Raw genomic sequence first — 6,487 nt, 5'->3', positions numbered from 1 at the left:
TAAAGAAGACTAAGAGAAAAAGATGTTTTATATGACACATTCTACCAGTGTTCCAAGTTTCAAAGTGTTTCGTTAATGAAAAATGTGGCCCCCGTTTTAAAAAAGATCCGCTGTACATCCGAATGTTGCTGGAAAAAATATTTTATAGTTCCATATTTTTAAGAGGTCATGGGCCAATAGGTTTTTGGGATCTGACGATACTTTTCTACTCTAGATATGAGGCCCGAAATTTTGGGGGAGGGAGCCAGTCGATTAGATCGACTCCAGTATGCAACTGGTACTTAATTTATCGACTCTGAAAGGATGAAAGACAAAGTCAACGTCGGCGGAATTTGAACTCAGAACATAAAGACAGACGAAATATCGCTAAACATTTCGCCCGGCATGCTAACGTTTCTGCCAGCTTGCCGCGTTTGGGTTCTGACGATACGCCATAAAGCTAAACCTTATAACCTTTTTGATGCCAACCCGCCTGGCTCTGTAGTACAAATGTCTTGTTTTCATAAGTTCTAAATTAAAATCTTCCACTAAACCTTAGTCACAATTTATGTTCTTAACATTAGCTTAATGATAACTAAGTTATTTTACTAAATTCTTTGTTATATTTTAAATTGAGAGAAACAGGGCATCTCAACAGAAATATGGTAACAAGAGGTTTAATGACAGGAAGCCCATGGTAATCCCATAAACCGGCCTTCCCCATTTTTAATATGTATATATATGTTTAGAGCAAAATGACATTTAAATCTGAAACAGTGTAAGATCGTAACTATTCATCTTTTTCTTTTACAAAAAGCACGTTTTATGGTAAGCTACCTTCTTGAGTATTTCAAGTTTATCGCATAATAATTCCTCTAAATATAATGATTCCGAATGTAAGTTTGTATAGCCTGGTAAACTCACTCTTTGATCGGTGGATTAAACCGTCTTCCGTTAGAAACAGCCTCGATGCGCCGCACCTGTGAAAATACAGCATTCAAACTAAAACAAAAAACAACTCACAAACGTCCATCTAAAACAGTGGTTCCCAACCTGTGGTCCGTAAAAGTAATACAGGGGGTCTGTGAGCTAAAATTTCATATATACATACATAAGGATAAGCATATTAAAAGGGGTTCGTGGGAAAACTCATTTAAATAAAAGGAGTCCTTGGTTGTGAAAAAGTTGGGAACTACTGTTCTAAAAGAAAAAAGGACAATGTTTAAATATATAAAAGAACAGGATGGTTACAGTCAGAATGTATTTGACCGTAGGTTTATCTAATCTGTGCTGACTTGGAGCTAACCAACAACGAAAATCTCGATCTCACCACAAGTTTTGATTATAAAAGATTTTGCCAAGAGTTGGGTTGCGTGAGGTTTATAATGAACTTCCAGGTTGTAGCTGTTTATCTCCGGGTCAGCCCTGATCGAGCAGACCTATCATTAAAGGCGTTCTAACCCTGACTATCTTGTCTTTTGAATACCAAAGATTACATTGTTAAATGAATTTTTATTTTTGATGGTAGTGTGTGAGTTGACGGATGTTTGACTGCCATTTCTAGCGATCGTCTACAGGATCTTTTGTCACCTGAGATGTAGCTTTGATCTGATAGTACTTTAAAATTGCAAATTAAAAAATTAAAAGTATTCTTATAAGATTTCTTGATGCCAATAATGGTACTGTAAATGTTTCTATCAATATTTCACGCTAGTCAGAGCCATCATACTGCTCTTCATATTCCTTAATTTTCATTAATGAAAATTAAAGCAGAAAATTTTTCTCTAAATCACTGAATCATTCCTGTCGCCCAGTTTGAAGTGTATTATATATTTTGGAAATAAAGTGTATATTTCGTCTAGTATGGAGCAGGAATCTTTAAGAAAATCGATCCGAGACGAGAAATTTAAGGACCTAGAAGTTTTTCGTATAGCTTTTATTCTGAATTCAATATTCACTTTGAAAATTTATCGATAAAGACATCGGGAATTTCAAAATATTAAAAAATAAACACAGGAGCTTAAATATCAATAAATTCCGCATCACTTACTTAGTGTTATTTGTGAGAGCAATTTATTTTTAAACTTGCGCCCTATAGCCAATTAATTGCAAGAGAAATGTGAAATTAGTTAAACATCCAGTTGCTTACCTGTAGAATAATATTATCAATAATAGAAAAATTGACATTAATATTTTATTTCGTCATAAGAAAGACGTTTTTCAAGCATAATTACGAATTACGTCACGCACAAACACGTGCAAGTAGAATCCCCACCATCACCACTAAAAAAACGACAAATAGATTTCCTTCCTCAGTCTTTTTGGTCAGCTCTGATCCAACGGAACTATAATCAAAGATGTTCCGTCTGGGGTTATCCCGTTTTTGTTTCAGGTAGAGTATATCTAGGGCTACATTATCTATTGTGTCTCCTTTTCGTTTTTCAAGACGGATGGCTGTAATTTCAGGGAAGATTGGCTATTATTTCTAATAGGTTGCGTGACCATACAGAACAGAAATTCCCACACCCTTCATTCATTATTATATCAAAGCACACAAAGAACGTTATTATTCAGTAGATGTAGAGGATCTTTTTAGTTTGACGGGCAACATTTTTCATTTATATTTTATGTAGTGTTTTTGGTACCGAAACACTACTTGTATATTTTGTGTTATAGAATAGATAAAAAATTTTGTATTCGAAGTTATTTCATGTAAAAAGTTGTCGTATTTCGGTAATTTCAACCAATCATTGACGTCTATTGAGGTGAAAACAATTAGTGCCGTGGAATGTAAACAACGGTGTCATGGGATCTTTTCCCTTGAATAAAATTAGTGCCGTTGTTTATATGACACATTCTACCAGTATCCCATGTTTGAAAGTGTTTCGTTAAGAAAACAAGTGTTGCCCGTCAAACCAAAAAGATCCGATGTAGATTTAATCTTGAGGAGATAAAAACCACAAACTATGTCATTCCATTTACAATAACATACTTCGATAAATCTAGATTCAGTTCTCTTTTGTCACCCAAGACAAAATCTAAGAATTACTTGTGCCTGCAGGCAGATCCGTGTCTCTCAATCAGCAAGGAAATTTCACCCTTTGATATAGTTTTGAATGAGGCAAAAACAAAAACAAAAAAAAACATTGGATTTTAAGGGATGCATAGAATAAGCACCTATTTCTTTGTTAGTACATATAAATTCTTCCTTACTATAGGCACAAGGCCTGAAATTTTGTGGGCAGTGGTTAGTCAACTTTATTGACCCCAGTACTCAACTGGTAGTTATTTTATCAATCGTGAAAGGATGAAAAGCATTGTCAACCCCAGTTGAATTTGAACTCAGAACGTAAAACTGGAAGAAATACCACTAAGCATTTTGCATGGCACAATAACAATTCTGCTAGCTTGTTGGTTACGCTAGAACTACTACTAACAAGAGTAAAAAAAAAGTTGCCAGCAATAATACTTATATAAGGTTCACTGAATTGTTTAGAAGTAAATAAAAAGCAGGTGTATTTTATTTGTAAAGATTTGGTTAATAAAAAAGAAATGGTGTGGTAAGAAGCTTGCTTCCCAACCACATGGTTCTGGGTTCAGTCCCACTACATGGCACCTTGAGCAAGTGCCTTCTACTATAGCCTCGGACTGACCAAAGCTTTGTGAGTGGATTTGGTAGACGGAAACTGAAAGAAGGCTGTCATATGTGTGTATATATATATATATATATGTATATGTGTGCGTGTTTGTGTTTGTCCCCCCCACTATTGCTTGACAACCGATGTTGGGTGTTTACGTCTCTGTAACTTAGCAGTTTTGCAAAAGAGACCGATAAAATAAGTACTAGGCTTACAAAGAATAAGTCCTGGGGTCGATTTGTCTGACTAAAAGCAGTGCTCTAGCATGGCCACAGTCAAATGAGTGAAACAAGTAAAAGAATCATAATTTGACCAATGTAAGAAACAAGGCAGTTGACAAACTTTGCAATGGGAGAGAGTTATTTTCTGTAAACTCAATGCTTAGAACAACCAGAGGTGAAAATTAGTATCCTAAGATAAAATCGGCAATAAATGATTTCGATTTGCCTTTCAAAAGATTAGCAGAATGGCTGTAAATAGCATCTACAACAAGCCTTCAAAAAGGGTTTGTTGCTTTGAAAGAGTGATTCATCAACTAGATACAAATACAATGAAGTCTGAAAACAGGTATTTCCAAAAAATTCATGGAATGAATTGATATCCATGAACTCTCTTTTAGATTCTAATAACTCAGTATTTCTTATTTACCAACAAAACTTGGTATTAGTATACTTCACCTGCACCCACTTTTTAAACTTTTGCTTTAGCTTTACATCCAAATATGATGAGCTTACCTCATCATCATCATCATTTAACGCCTTCCATGCTAGCATGGGTTGGACGATTTGAGTAAGGACTGGCGAACCAGGCTCCAATCTGATCTGACAGAGTTTCTACAACTGGATGCCCTTCCTAACGGCAACCACTCCGAGAGAGTAGTGGGTGCTTTTATGTGCCAGTCAGTCAGTACTGGCAACGGCCACGCTCAAAATGGTGTTTTTTACGTGCCACCTGCACAAGAGCCAGTCCAGCAGCACTCTCAATGATCTCACTCGGATGTTTTTTCATGTGCCAGTAAGGTGATGCTGGTAACGATCACGCTCAAATGGTGCTATTTACATGCCACTGGCACAGAAGCCAAACAGCTGCTTTGGCAATGATCACGCTCGGATGGTACTCTTAGCACTCCACTGACACAGGTGCCAGTCATCGAATTCGGTTTAATTTTGATTTCACTTGCCTCAACAGGTCTTCACAAGCAGAGTTTAGTGTCCAATGAAGGAAAGGCATGCATAAGTGGGCTGGCTACACCCCTGGCAGAGGCCTCGGATTATGGTCTCACTTGGCTTGCCGGGTCTTCTCACGCACTGCATATTTCCAAAGGTCTTGGTCACAAGTCATTGCCTCGGTGAGGCCTAATGTTTGTTACACAGGGTACATCTTATAGAGTTTCTACCTACGCCCGCCTTTTCTACAGATCAAGCAGGGCCATCTACCTGAAAGGGGTTTGTGTTTTGTCTACCTTCCTACTTATTAGGACTTTGGTTTTGGCTAGGTTGACTCTAAGGCCCTTTGATTCTAGTCCTTACTTCCACACCTGAAACTTCTCTAGTTCTGATAGTGACTCAGCAATTAGCGCAAGGTCATCAGCATAGAGGAGCTCCTAGGGGCATCCTGTCTTGAATTCCAATAATAATTAAGAGGCAAGGCACAGTCCTTAGCAGGGATAGAATTACCTACAGCCTGCTAGAAATCACAACTAAATCTCCAAAATAGTTAAAATTTTGATAATTTGTTTCAAATTTGTAAATGTTTAAAAGTTATTTCCATTCATTTAGTTTAACTTTTCATTTGTTTGTTTTATGTCCACTTTTCTATGCTGGCAGAGGTTGGATGGATATTATCAGAGGTAGTATTTTTATGGTCAGATGCTATTTCTGTCTCCAATTCTTACCTGTTTATATGTAGGGGAGATTTCAATTCCACTTTTCTAGAGCACAGAACTACAGGAGGAAATGTAAATATAACACTTTTTGCTCAGACAGTCTTGTGCAGAAAGTGAAAATAGCAACTTTTACACATGCACACAAGTGTATTAATGCATGCATACATACATGAACGAATGATAGGCATCCATGCAGTTTCTGTCGACCTATTCTGCTCACATGCCATTAGTTAGCTTAAAGGCAATAGTTGAGGACACCTGTTTAAGTGTGATGCTGAAGGACTGAATCAAAATTCCTATGCATAGTCTTTCTTATAAAACAAAGTAGAGATTAAATGGTAGAGGTAATCTCTACTATTCATCGTAAAATATTTTAAGAAACTTTGTATCCTCTTTTCATGTAGTTAAAAAGCTGAAATTAGCAAGACTGGAGGATGCAAATATGCATATTCTCTAAGAATGAAATATGTGATTAAAATTGTAACAAACTGTATTAACTTCCTAAAATATAAAGGCATTGAATAAAAGATTTTATAGAAATGTTGAAGGATCTTAAAGTGGAATATCGGGATATCCTATCATTATGAAAATTCTGCTTACAGAATTGCACATTCACATCTACAGTATGTCCACTAATTTCAGGAAGCAGCCTATAATCCCACCCTTACAGCAACTCAGATAAATTTTAACAATTTTAAAAATTAAATGCCTCCTCCCCTCTCAAAAGAGTATTTTTTTTTGTCTTGCAAGTACAGGCATACAGAATAAAAGAAAAGAATACCTCGGCTTAAGTCGTTCTCAATTATACATCGGTTTCAAAAATAATATATAGAAAAATAAAAGTCAAGTTAAGTTATTTTACTCGACTTTACATGTCTGCCACAAATATTGGAATTTTAAAATCACTAGCACATAAAATCATGTTACTGTACAATAAATAAGAATAAAAGCATATAAAATCATATTAAAATACATATAGTAAATG

At 36.0% G+C, this 6,487-nt stretch overlaps 1 protein-coding gene across 4 annotated transcripts in view; it reads right to left on the bottom strand.

The window, feature by feature from the left end:
* LOC106874699 (uncharacterized) overlaps positions 1-2,165 on the bottom strand; it is a 9,305-nt gene extending 7,140 nt beyond the window's left edge. Inside the window, exons 1-2 of one of the 4 annotated variants that reach the window (XM_014922508.2) lie at positions 2,129-2,165; positions 817-959 (exon numbers count right to left, since the gene is read on the bottom strand). The gene's annotated coding sequence lies outside the window, so the exon portion shown is untranslated. The other 3 variants (XM_052967096.1, XM_014922507.2, XM_014922509.2) reach the window with 3 other exon arrangements.
* Positions 2,166-6,487: the final 4,322 nt, after the last annotated feature.

Source organism: Octopus bimaculoides, chromosome 4 (assembly GCF_001194135.2).
Source record: "Octopus bimaculoides isolate UCB-OBI-ISO-001 chromosome 4, ASM119413v2, whole genome shotgun sequence".
NCBI classification, from domain to species: Eukaryota; Metazoa; Mollusca; class Cephalopoda; order Octopoda; family Octopodidae; genus Octopus; species Octopus bimaculoides.
The sequence above is the reverse complement of the archived record's forward strand: the minus strand, read 5'-3'. Positions and strand labels throughout refer to the sequence as shown.